This window comes from Emys orbicularis, chromosome 3 (genome assembly GCF_028017835.1).
Source record: "Emys orbicularis isolate rEmyOrb1 chromosome 3, rEmyOrb1.hap1, whole genome shotgun sequence".
NCBI classification, from domain to species: Eukaryota; Metazoa; Chordata; order Testudines; family Emydidae; genus Emys; species Emys orbicularis.
Window position 1 is genome coordinate 186,108,723 of NC_088685.1, and position 12,375 is coordinate 186,121,097.

The 12,375-nt window shown below is 45.8% G+C and overlaps 1 protein-coding gene across 24 annotated transcripts in view; it reads left to right on the forward strand.

Moving 5' to 3' along the window:
- NRXN1 (neurexin 1) overlaps positions 1–12,375 on the forward strand; it is a 1,214,702-nt gene that overhangs the window by 69,127 nt on the left and 1,133,200 nt on the right. The window lies entirely within an intron of this gene.

Below are 12,375 nucleotides of genomic sequence, written 5' to 3' on the forward strand. Positions count from 1 at the left end.
GAAATAGATGGGGTCCCCGTGGAAGGGAAAACCCAGGGACCAGGACCCTACTTTATAATGAAGAAGGATCTCTTATACCGGGTTGCACCAGTACAGGGGCAGAAGGTACAGCAGATCCTAGTACCTCAAAAACACCAGAACGCTGTATTAAGTCATGCTCATAGTCATCTTTTGGGGGGGGCATTTGGGGGTAGAGAAGACCCTGGCATGAGTCCTACGACGGTTCTTCTGGCCCGGAGTACATGAAGAAGTGCAGAGGTACTGTGTCTCCTGCCCGGAGTGTCAGCTGCACAGTCCCCGTCCCCACTTGAGGGCACCTTTAGTACCCCTTCCCATCATAGAGATCCCCTTCGAGCGAATAGCCATGGACCTAGTGAGACCCCTGGAGAAGACGGCTCGGGGCCACCAATATATACTTGTTGTTTTGGACTATGCTTCTCGCTACCCAGAAGCCGTCCCCCTGCGGAACACGGCCTCTAAAACTATAGCCAAAGAGCTGGTGGGGATCTTTGCCCGAATGGGGCTACCGAAAACTGACCAAGGAACCCCATTTATGTCGAAGTTAATGAAGGACCTCTGTACGCTGCTCCATATACATACCCTGAGAACTTCGGTCTACCATCCGCAGACGGATGGGTTGGTAGAAAGGTTTAACCGAACCCTCAAGGCTATGATAAGGAAGGTGGTAAGTCGGGACGGGAAGGATTGGGACACCCTACTACCCTACCTTATGTTCGCTATCCGGGAGGTACCTCAGGCCTCAACTGGGTTTTCCCCCTTCGAGTTATTATACGGGCATCACCCCCGTGGCATACTAGATAGCGCCAAAGAGATCTGGGAAGAGGAACCCAATGAGGGGAGAAATATAATAGAGCATGTAATGCAGATGTGAGACCGGATAGCCCGGGTTACCCCTATTGTACGGGAACATTTGGAGAAGGCACAGGAGGCCCAGCGAACCCATTACAATCGCCAGCAAGCTTCTGGCCCAATGGCAGGGGCCCTATGAGGTGGTTGAACCCGTGGGGGAAGTAACCTACAAGGTGCGGCAGCCAGGACGCAGAAAACAAGAACAGATTTATCACGTTAACCTTCTGAAACCCTGGCATGCACAAGAGGCATGCACAATGGTTTAAAAAGACCTAACCCAGGAAAACAAGCCTTCCAAACAGGTGAGAGTGTCTCCCGATTTAACACCAGACCAGAAAAATGAGGTGTCTGAGATGATCTTCCGGAATCTTCAACCAAGATGTGTTCTCGACAAAACCGGGTCGAACAACCGAGACATATCACCACATCGTCACGAACCCTGGGGCCAGAGTAACAATGAGGCCCTATCGGGTGCCAGCGGCAAAAAGGGAGGAAATAAAAGCAGAAGTAAAAAAAATGCTGGAGTTGGGGATCATCGAAGAATCCCACAGTCAGTGGTCCAGCCCAATCGTGCTGGTGCCCAAACCTGATGGCATCACAAGATTTTGCAACGACTTCCGACGACTAAACGAAGTATCTCAGTTCGACGCGTATCCCATACCTCGCATAGATGAGCTAGTGGACCGTCTGGGTAATGCCCGGTACTTGACTACCCTAGACTTGACAAAGGGGTACTGGCAGATTCCCCTTGCAGAAGACGCAAAGGAAAAGACTGCGTTCTCTACACCAGAGGGTCTTTTTCAATATACTGTCCTCCCTTTTGGACTACATGGGGCCCCAGCTACCTTCCAGCGCCTCATGGACAAGCTATTACGCCCGCATAACAGTTATTCTGCTGCCTACTTGGACGATGTGGTCATTCATACCCCAGACTGGGAAACCCACCTGGAGAAGGTGGAGGCAGTCCTCGATACCTTCAGGCGAGCTGGCCTTACAGCAAACCCTGCCAAGTGCGCTGTAGGGTTTACAGAGGCCAAATATCTTGGCTACATTGTGGGAAAAGGTTTGGTAAAACCCCAAGTGAACAAGTTAGAGGCCATCCAAAATTGGCCCCGACCAAGTCGCAAGAAACAAGTCCGGGCATTCCTAGGTGTGGTAGGGTATTACCGACGATTTATCCCCCACTTTGCCATAAGGACAAGCCCCCTGACAGACCTAGTGAAAGCCCGTGGACCTGATCTGGTGAGATGGTCTGACACAGCAGAGGAAGCATTCAGACCTACGGACTGCCCTCTGCAGTAACCCCGTACTGATAGCACCTGATTTCACCAAGGAGTTTATCTTGCAGACGGATGCATCGGAAGTAGGGTTGGGGGCCGTTCTATCACAGATGGTCGGGGAGGAGGAACACCCAATTCTATACCTCAGTCGGAAACTCCTTCCAAGGGAACAAAAATATGCAGTGGTGGAGAGAGAATGCCTCGCTGTAAAATGGGCCATGGAAACATTGCGCTACTACCTGCTCGGGCGCAGATTTGTCCTCGTGACCGACCATGCCCCTTTTCAATGGATGCAGCGGAACAAGGAGAAGAACACAAGGGTGACCAGATGGTTCTTATCCCTCCAACCTTTCCAGTTCCGTGTACAACACAGAGCAGGGAGCCGTCATGGCAACGCCGATGGCTTGTCACGTGTGCACTGTCTGGCGTCCCAAGCTGCCCAACCCTTTGGCGTTGAGCAGCGGGGAGGGATATGTGACAGACCCAGACCATTGGGGTACAGGAGTCTGGTAGAGGGCAAATATACTGGTCACTGGATGAGTAATTTTCTGTTTCCTGAGTGACCAGAGAAGGGGCTGCACTAGAGTAATCAGGAACCTGCTAGAACCAGTTAAGGCAGGCAGGCTAATTAGGACACCTGGAGCCAATTAAGAAGCTGCTAGAATCAATTAAGGCAGGCTAATCAGGGCACCTGGGTTTTAAAAGGAGCTCACTTTAGTTTGTGGTGTGAATGTGAGGAGCTGGGAGCAAGAGGCGCAAGGAGCTGAGAGTGAGAGGGTGTGCTGCTGGAGGACTGAGGAGCACAAGCGTTATCAGACATCAGGAGGAAGGTCCTGTGGTGAGAATAAGGAAGGTGTTTGGAGGAGGCCATGGGGAAGTAGCCCAGGGAGTTGCAGCTGTTACAGGAGGCACTATAGACAGCTGCTGTCCACAGGGTCCTGGGCTGGAACCTGGAGTAGTGGGCGGGCCCGGGTTCCCCCCAAACCTCCCAATTGACCTGGACTGTGGGTTCTTCCAGAGGGGAAGGTCTCTGGGCTGTTCCCCAACCCACATGGTGAATCTCTGAGGCAAGAAAATCCGCCAATAAGCGCAGGACCCACCAAGATAGAGGAGGAACTTTGTCACAAGTACTTGCACTGAACATCCACCCAATACTACAAAATAAGTTGTGACATATGACTACCACCTTTTCTATTCACCAGAAAAGGTCCATCCTCACACCCGCTGTGAGGAAGGTGAAAAAACCACACTCCACCAAAGCCAATTCTGGTGGTGTGGGAAAAATTCCTTCCCAGACCCCCTTTAAAAGAGGCGACTAGCGTAATGCCCATAGCAGGTCCTAACCCAGCCTGCCATTCGCCTCCACTTGCTGGCTACTAAGGGAGGGAGGGTGGGTGCTGGCTTCCTCGCTGCTTTCACATAGAGACTTGCCCCACCCAGGTTTCGTACCTTTATGCACATTCCTGGGGGGGGGGGAGTGAGTCATTGCTGCAAAGTTGACCACCGAGCACCTTTTGCAGCAGTTTCTGACCTTCTTCCTCTCCCCCCCGCCCCCAACCACAAAGCAGAGCTGTCCTTCTTTGGGTAAGCCCACACAAATTCTGCCCCACCTTTAGTTGTGGTGCAGTCATTGTCTGGGTATACCGCAAGAAAGACAGGAGACTTGTTATCGGTTTTAATCAAGCCGCAACTTTATTATATAGATGTCTGGGACTACCCAGCAGATAAAGTGTACAGTGCACGCAAATCCATGCTTATTCAAATCAATTCTCCGAGGCTTTCACCAGCCCCCATTTGTTTCCATCCAGGTCCCCCAGCCAACCCATGGCTTGGACCTTACCATCCACCAGCCTCGCAAGAGGCTTAAGGAGGGCTATGAGAACAGGCGGGGGAGAGAGGGGGGTTGGCTCCCTGCCGTATCGGTCATGGGAGTCCCCGAACTCCCTCCCCCATTCTGTTTCTTTATCCAGTACCTCCCTTTAAGTACTTTACCAGGCTATTTATCTGGTCACTGGCTGCCCTCCCTATGGAGTACCTGCACTGGACATCCACCACAAGGCGGCGCCAGCCATTTGCTTGGCTGCCTCCCTCACAACCCCGCCGGGTTCCCAGACATCTGCAAATGGCCTCTTGGCTAGCAGCCCTACTGGGGAGAAAGAACCCATTGTCCCATGTGTGATCGTCAAGGGACACCAGCAGCTGCATTGTCCTTGACCTGGTACTGCAGCAACCGCCCTTAACGGAGGGCCGCATAGGCGACCCATTCTCTGGATCCTTGCATTGACAAGACTCCTTAAAAAAAACCCCAAAATAAACAACTTGTAAGCTGGAGCCAAAAAATCTGCATTTTGCCAACCACATGACATTCCAAGGTTCCAGAGAGCCCATGGCAAACTGGAAATGAGACAAGGCATCTGCTATGCCATTATCCATGCCCGGCATATGCTTGGAAGAAAAAACAGATGTTGAAGGTTAAGCATTGGAGAACAAATGCCCTTACCAACTTTCCAATCCTGTGCGATCTGGAAGTTTGGCAATTGATAACCTGTACCACTGCCATGTTGTCGCACCAACGGCACACCCGTATATTAGACCCAAATTAATAACCATTTGTACCTCCACAATGATACCCCCTTAAATTGACTTAGAAAACTTTTCCACAGCTGTGTAGTGACTCATATGTAATTGTGTCGTCTGGCTATGCCAGCCGTTGCCACTGCCAGCTGGGCACAAAAAGCCCGCCCTGGGGCAACAACCCTGCAAGCAAAGTTCAACTCAAAACCCAGGTAGGTTAATGTCGTGAAAGGGCCTTCTGTTTTGTCCTTTGCTAGGGGTTTCCCCAACTATTTAGCCAGGGCCTGAAATGTGTCCCATCAGGTGAAAACACTCATTTGACCCAGCTTGCCCAGAAAACAAAAATTGTGCAAATAATGCACTATTTGGTTTAGTCCCACTGACTGTACCACTGCCCAGTGCAACATTGTTCTAAATTTCTGAAAAGCTGCACAGGATACTGAACAGCCCATGGGCGTAGCCTTGTCAAAATAAAATTGCCGGCAGTAGGCGTCTTAAACAATCACCATTATTAAATGCTCAGCAAATACTATTATGTGCCCGTGGCCCTTTTCGGGCTTGTTGCGGTATGAACAAACCCCTGGCGCCCTTGGTGTTATGCCCTTGAACCAGTGTGTGTGATGCCACCTTATTCCAGTTTGTGTTGCTGCCCTTAATAGAAACTGCTTATGACATGCCCCCAAACATATTGGGTGCCCGCCTAATTATATTCATATAATTAACAAAGGCCGGGCTGCTGTCTGGGTAGGCCTGTACCATAACACCCGCCTAGATGACGAGGGAAGCCTCCCAATTTTTTCATGTTCTAGGCACCCTTGGCCTCTTGGGCAGTTCGCTGTTTTGCTAGCCTTGTCCATGTTTACTGTCTGTGAACCCCTTCCTGTGCCATAGGGATATTACATGCACAAATTGCCTTTGAGGATTCTATATTTAGTTGCACTGAGTAGGTGAACTCCCATCGGGTAACCGTACTGCAGATCCCTGCTCCCCCATATGCCCCCCAGGAGTGTCTACCCTGTCCCCTGCGGTTACATGCCCTGATGGCCGATGAGTTGCCATGTGCTCCTTCCTTGTCCTGCTGCTGAAACTTGAGCCCATGCTGGCCCTACCCTGTCACCCTGTGCAGACCCCTCACGTCTAGCAGCCTGAAGCTGCTGTTGTAAATGCAAATTAGCTTGCAGCAGTGTAATACCGTCAGTGCCCCGCACTGAAGATGCCATCCCTAGGTGGGTCTGCCCAGACTTCTCGACTTTCCACTCCTGGGGCCAGAGTATTTAATACCCCAATCGGCTGACTCCTGTTCCCCTTAGGTGAACTCACTGGGTGACTGGTTGAGCAGGGTCCCTGCACCTGGCTGTGGCCCCTGCAACTGCCACCCTTTGCCAGGCTGGAAGACCGGACGGATACCACCTGTGCCACCCATTTCCCCAATCTCTGTGTGGTTTAGATTACACTCACCCCCGGGATCAGCATTACCGCCATCCCTTGGGTTAGGTGGAAAAAAACATCCTGTTTTTTTAGATGACCTAAGTTGCACCCTTTGAAGCATTGTAATGCTGTGGAGAAAACCTCAGAAACAACGTCACTGACCATTTGCCGCACATCTTAGCTGAGCACCCCATTAATGCACACAGCCTGCTCACCTGAGTGCGTGGACACTTTCCTATGATCATTTGCCTCCCTTAGTCCATGAGGCTGCCCTGGGTTATGTCTTGGGTTATTAAACACACCACCCTGGGCAGTAGCAGTCCACATACTTGTGAGCCCCCTTGCCCCTGCTGCAATACTGTCTGTCTTGGGTTTACTTCCAGTCCATGCGCTCCCTTGGGGCTGCCCTGCCTGTGCTTGTCCCCTTTCTAGCAAAGGTATAGGCATGTGAGCAGCAAGCAGCACACAGCCATGAAACAGTTAAATTTTCCTTGCTCTGTCCCTCTCCCAGGAGACACCAGGCTTGCTCCAAGTGAAATGAGAGGAGGGTCCAAACACATGCTGATGTTTATAACTCCTCATTCCTAGGTGGTGAGTCATCCACCATGCTGACTGCTTTTCCAGCAGCTGTATGTCTACCCTCATCCCACCAGCCAGAAAGCATTGGTCTGATCTCCCGGCCGGCCAGAAAACCCGCCTCCTGCTTAAAGTGCAGGGTGGTGACTATGACCTTTCCTTGTTATGTTGTACTTGCATATTTGCATCTTTGCCAAGTCCCCAAGTCCCCTTGCAGCCTGCCTATGGAAGAATTGCAAGGCCAGCTGGTACATGAAACAGTTAAAGTTTCCTTGCTCTATCCCCGCCCCCCATGCACTTTGAATTCCTTGCTTTGCAAATGCTGATTGCTTCACCTCCCTTGCAAATTCCCTGATTGCAGCTTCCAGCCTGCTTGGGGGTGAAAGAACCTGGGGGATGCTAGTTCCCCTTCTTTGCACTTTCCCCTTTCTGTGAAATTTGCCTGTGCCTGCACTTCCCTGTCTCTGGGGGAGGAGGGAGGTTAATAGCTCCCCTGTTTTCCTGAGCTTACCCTTCTCCATGCCCCTGGAACCATGCTGCTTCCATGTGGTCCTGCAGTAAGCCTTAGAGCCCCAGCCTGTTCTTGTTCTGCTGGCTTCCTCGCTGCTTTCACATAGAGACTTGCCCCACCCAGGTTTCCTACATTTATGCACATTCCGGGGGGGGGGGGGAGGGTGGAGTCACTGAGGCAAAGTTGAGCACTGAGCACCTTTTGATCTTAGAATATCAGGGTTGGAAGGACCTCAGGAGGTCATCTAGTCCAACCCCCTGCTCAAAGGGGGCCCAATCCCCAAACAGATTTTTGCCCCAGATACCTAAATGGCCCCCTCAAGGATTGAACTCACAACCCTGGCTTTAGCAGACCAATGCTCAAACCACTGAGCTATCCCTCCCACCAAGCAGAGCTGTCCTTTGGTGGGTAAGCCCACACAAATTCTGCCCCACCTTTAGTTGTGGTGCAGTCATTTTTGCTCCAAATAATGAGATTGCCCAGCTGTAACTGGGAGGCATTATTTCTCCTTCGGAACCTTTTGTTATTGGTGATGACCTGTCAGAAGGAAAGAGCCTAGCTTGACTTATAGATTCCAGGTTGTGTGCAAAGCTGGGAATTACGAAAGAAACTTTTTACTTGTGAACTGATAGGGAAATCATTGCAAGATAATGCACCTGGAACCACATAATGCCATCTTTATAGAATAAAAGTGTACTTTAAGGCCCTTGTGCACATCATTTCTGAATATATAGTGGCAAGTTTTCATTTAATTTCTAATGTTGTATTGCAGATGTACACTTTTTTAAAAGAGAGAGAGAGAGAGAGAGAGAGAGAGAGAGAGAGAGAGAGAGAGAGAGAGAGAAAGAGAGATGGGCAGCCAGGCACCAGATTCCAGATTTAGATACACATGCTACTTTCAAAGTGACCAGTGAGTTTACCCGTTACACATGAGTCTTTCTGCACTGCATAAAGATAAGTGGAGGGAAAATTGAGCTATCAGTTATAATTGCACATTTTAATTTTCATGGTCAGGCAAACAGAAGCTAATGACAGCATTGACTTAGTCACATTTAATAATACAGAATAGTGAGCCAAATTTTGAAGTCAATGGAGTATTCTAAAATTATACCCATGTAACTGAGAGCAGAATTTGGATGAATGTATGTGTAAATAAATCAGGAAATCCTCTGTTCTTCCTTTAGATTTGCTATGATGATGGTTCTAGGAGTGTGAATTAAGAAAAAGATTCTTAAAAGGATCAGAAGGTACAAATGAAGGAGGACAAATTGATACATAAGATAGCTGCTCCCTTTTAGGTCACACAGAAGAACAATTTTAGAGAAATCTATACTAATCAGATCTATAAGTTGCTGGATCAGTCCCCGCATATAATTCCTTAACATTTACTGCTGCAATAGTAATGTACATTATAAATAACAAACTCAAGTGAGCACATAGCTCATGCCATTATAAAGGATGAAAATCCACCAAGTATGAGCCTGGCCCAGTGGGTTTCCTTAGCCTTGGGAAAATCACACCTTACCTTTTGTACCTAAACTTCCTCATTTATAAAATGAAGATAATGCCCATCTATGTTATCGGGATGTTATAAGACCTAATGAATTAAAACATGTAAGGCACTTGGAGAGTCTAGGATAGAAAAGGTAATACAAAGTTCAAAATTATTTATTTAGCGCACATATGTCTTTGCTAAAAGGACTGTGTGTTTAAACTCAGTGAATGAGCAACTAAAATACACACTGATTTTCTTTTGAAAATTATTATAAAAGTAATACAGTATAGGGTTTTTGTTTTGTTTTGCTTGCTTTTTTTGTGATATGGTAGAAAATTAACATTCATAAGAATATATCAGAATTCAGTTGTAAAATCTTGGAAAACAAAGTAAGTTTTTCTTGTAAAAAATGTGTATGTGGATTACAGGTAATGCTGGGCAACATGTCTTGTGCACCAAAATTTGAAAATGTTGGTTTGACCTGTGGTGAAAAATGTTAAATGGTCCTTTGTACTGTTGGTAAAATATTTTTTTTTCTGTAAAAATAGTCCTAAAGTAGAGCCAAAGACCTCACTTGTTACTATTCTTCTCTTACTTTTGACTTGGCATTGTAAATGTGCTGAAATGAACAGTCTAAAAGCCTTGGACAAATTTTTTTGGATGATCACAAAAGTCAAATGTTAACCCTTGACATTTTACTTACACTAAAAATTGAGAAACCTGTAGTCTGTATTGTTTAGAGTTCAGATGGCTGAGAAAATGAGATTAAGAACAAAGTGCTTTGCTTTTTGTAGAGCTTTCATTAGGGTTCAGGATAAACAGAACTCAGTGAGTTAAAATGAAATGAGAAACAACATGTGGCTTGAAATGTGGTAATGATCCATGACTGAGTACACAGAAACAACGAGGAGTCCTTGTGGCACCTTAGAGACTAAAACATTTATTTGGGCATAAGCTTTCATGGGCTATAACCCACTTCATCAGATGCATGGAGTGAAAAATACAGTAAGCAGGTATGAATATACAGCACATAAAAAGATGGGAGTTGCCTTACCAAGTGGGGGGTCAGTGTTAACTAAGCCAATGCAATTAGGGTGGATGTAACCCATTCCCAACAGTTGACAAGAAGGTGTGAGTATCAACACAAGGAAAATTATTTTTTGTAGTGACCCAACCACTCCCAGTCTTTATTCAGGCCTTAGTTGCTGGTGTCCAGTTAATTCTAGTTATGCAGTTTCTCGTTGAAGTCTGTTTTTGAAGTTTTTTTGTTGAAGTATGGCCACTTTTAAGTCTGTTACTGAGTGTCCATGGAAGATTGAAGTGCTCTCCTACTGGTTTTTGAATGTTACAATTCTTGATGTCTGATTTGTGTCCATTTATTCTTTTGCATAGAGACTGTCCGGTTTGGCCAATGTACATGGCAGAGGGGCATTGCTGGCACATGATGACATATATCACATTGGTAGAGGTGCAGGTGAATGAGTCCCTGATGGTGTGGCTGATGTGGTTAGGTCCTATGTTGGTGTCCCTTGAATAGATATGCAGACAGAGTTGGCAACAGGGTTTATTGCAAGTATTGGTTCATGGGTTAGTGTTTCTGTTGTGTGGTGTGTAGTCCCTGCAACAAACCCCATTGCCAACTCTGTCTGCAAATCAGCCATTAGTTTGGTTCAGTTTAATACACTGAATAGAAATGGTTTTGTAATATAACAAAAATAAGTTTATTACCAAAGAACAGATATTTAAGTGATTACAAGTAAGAATGAAGAGATAGGAAAAGTTACAAATAAAACAAAAGACACTTTCTGGTGATTAAAATTTCAATTTAATTCTAGCAAGCTACAATCTCTGCCTAAGCAGTTTTCTTATTTACATCAATTTATCAGCATCCCTAGTCCTCCAGACCAGGGTACCCACCTTTCATAGGCTCGAAGAGTACCTACCTATCATCACCTTAGTGATGGATGACAAAATGGCTTTTTGTCTCTGCTTATACCTTCTCCAAGTTTTTTAACTCAGTTTCAAGAGGCAGGAGAGCTTTCTGGGGGTGCAGTCTCCATCCCCCATCAAGATTGTTCAGTGATCATCTTCCCCCACTTGCTTGCCTGAAGGCTTTGTTTATCTTGCATGTAAATGTGCTTTTCATAGTCTTTGGTCACACATTGCTTAATTTACACTGGAGACACCATCAAGCCTTGGAAACAATGCTCCTTTGTATAGGACAGACTGCACTTAGGCACTGTCTGCCAAACACATTTTAGAGATTTACTTCATCACACATCTATAATTCTTTATACACCGCCTTTTCATACATCACACAATCATATTAATGAGCAGTGTGTTACCAGTTTGCATATGATACTTTACATAACACTTTTAAAATACAGATTATGACAACGTTTGGGGCAATGGGTGTGTGAAGCCTGATGAGAGTTTTGGTCTGGTGTGTCCTTTGCAAGTTAGCATTAATGGACTTCCTGGGTCACAGTGTGCCTATTAGTAATAAATAGAATGGGATTTTTTTTAATGTACATTATTTACACACACTGATCCACAGTACATCTGCGTAGAGGACACCTACTGTGTTGCTGAATGAAAAAGACATTTCCTAACATTCCACTGATTTCAACAGCATTTTAATAGGTGATGGCACCACAGCACAAGCAATGGCCAATGGATTAATAAGGAGGGTTGAAAGTGTTAGGGGAAAGAGCAACAAATGGGATGTCAGAAATATTAGGGAGAGAGGGAATGCAAACATATAAACAGACTATAAAAAGATTAATGTAGCATGTGACATTTAAAAAAATAGTATTCAATGTAAAGCTTAAGAAAGTTTTTTTAAATGCACAGCAAAACAGACAGGCAAAAGGGGACTAGGGCCATTGGGGAATGAGAAGAAAAAAGCAACAAATGAGTTAGATTATTCTGTGGGCCAAAATAATTTATTTGTCTTGCAGTTGATAAAAGAAGCAGAAAGTAATGGCCCGGTGACAGATACATTTTCCTGGGGGAAAGCAAACTGTAAAAGGCATTGTTGTTACGCAGGAGCAAATAAGGCAATCAGAATTGTTACAAGTTGCAATGAATTTGATCCCAGAATTCTGCAGAATATAGCAAAGGAGATAGGTAAAACTTCAAAGAAGTTTTGGATGATTCATGGACAGTGGTTTGGTGACTCAGTTTAATCTTTCACACTGAAACTGCAAAAAAAAAAAAAGACACCAAAGAAAGCAAATAACAGTTTAAAGGTCAATGCTGTTAATTATTTCACTTCTGATCATCTGGGTAGAAACATCTGGCTAATTTATTTATCCTCACAATCCCAAAGCACTTCTCCAAATGTCATAATCACAGATTATATCTGATCCAGATGCCAAAATCTCCATTTTAACCCTTGACAACTTCTGCAATGAATTTACATGTTTTCAATACAAAATTCCTCACCACATCAAAATTAAAAATTTAGGGGCAGCATGAAATTTATTGAATGTAATATGAAATTAAATAGCTGCACTGAGTATATGCCATTTTCATACATAATTCAATAAAATATTAATGTATACATTTATCTAAACCTGCTGCAGAATTCCCAGTCACCTATACTAGAATGCCTCAGAATCCTGGACCCCAGCCATGGA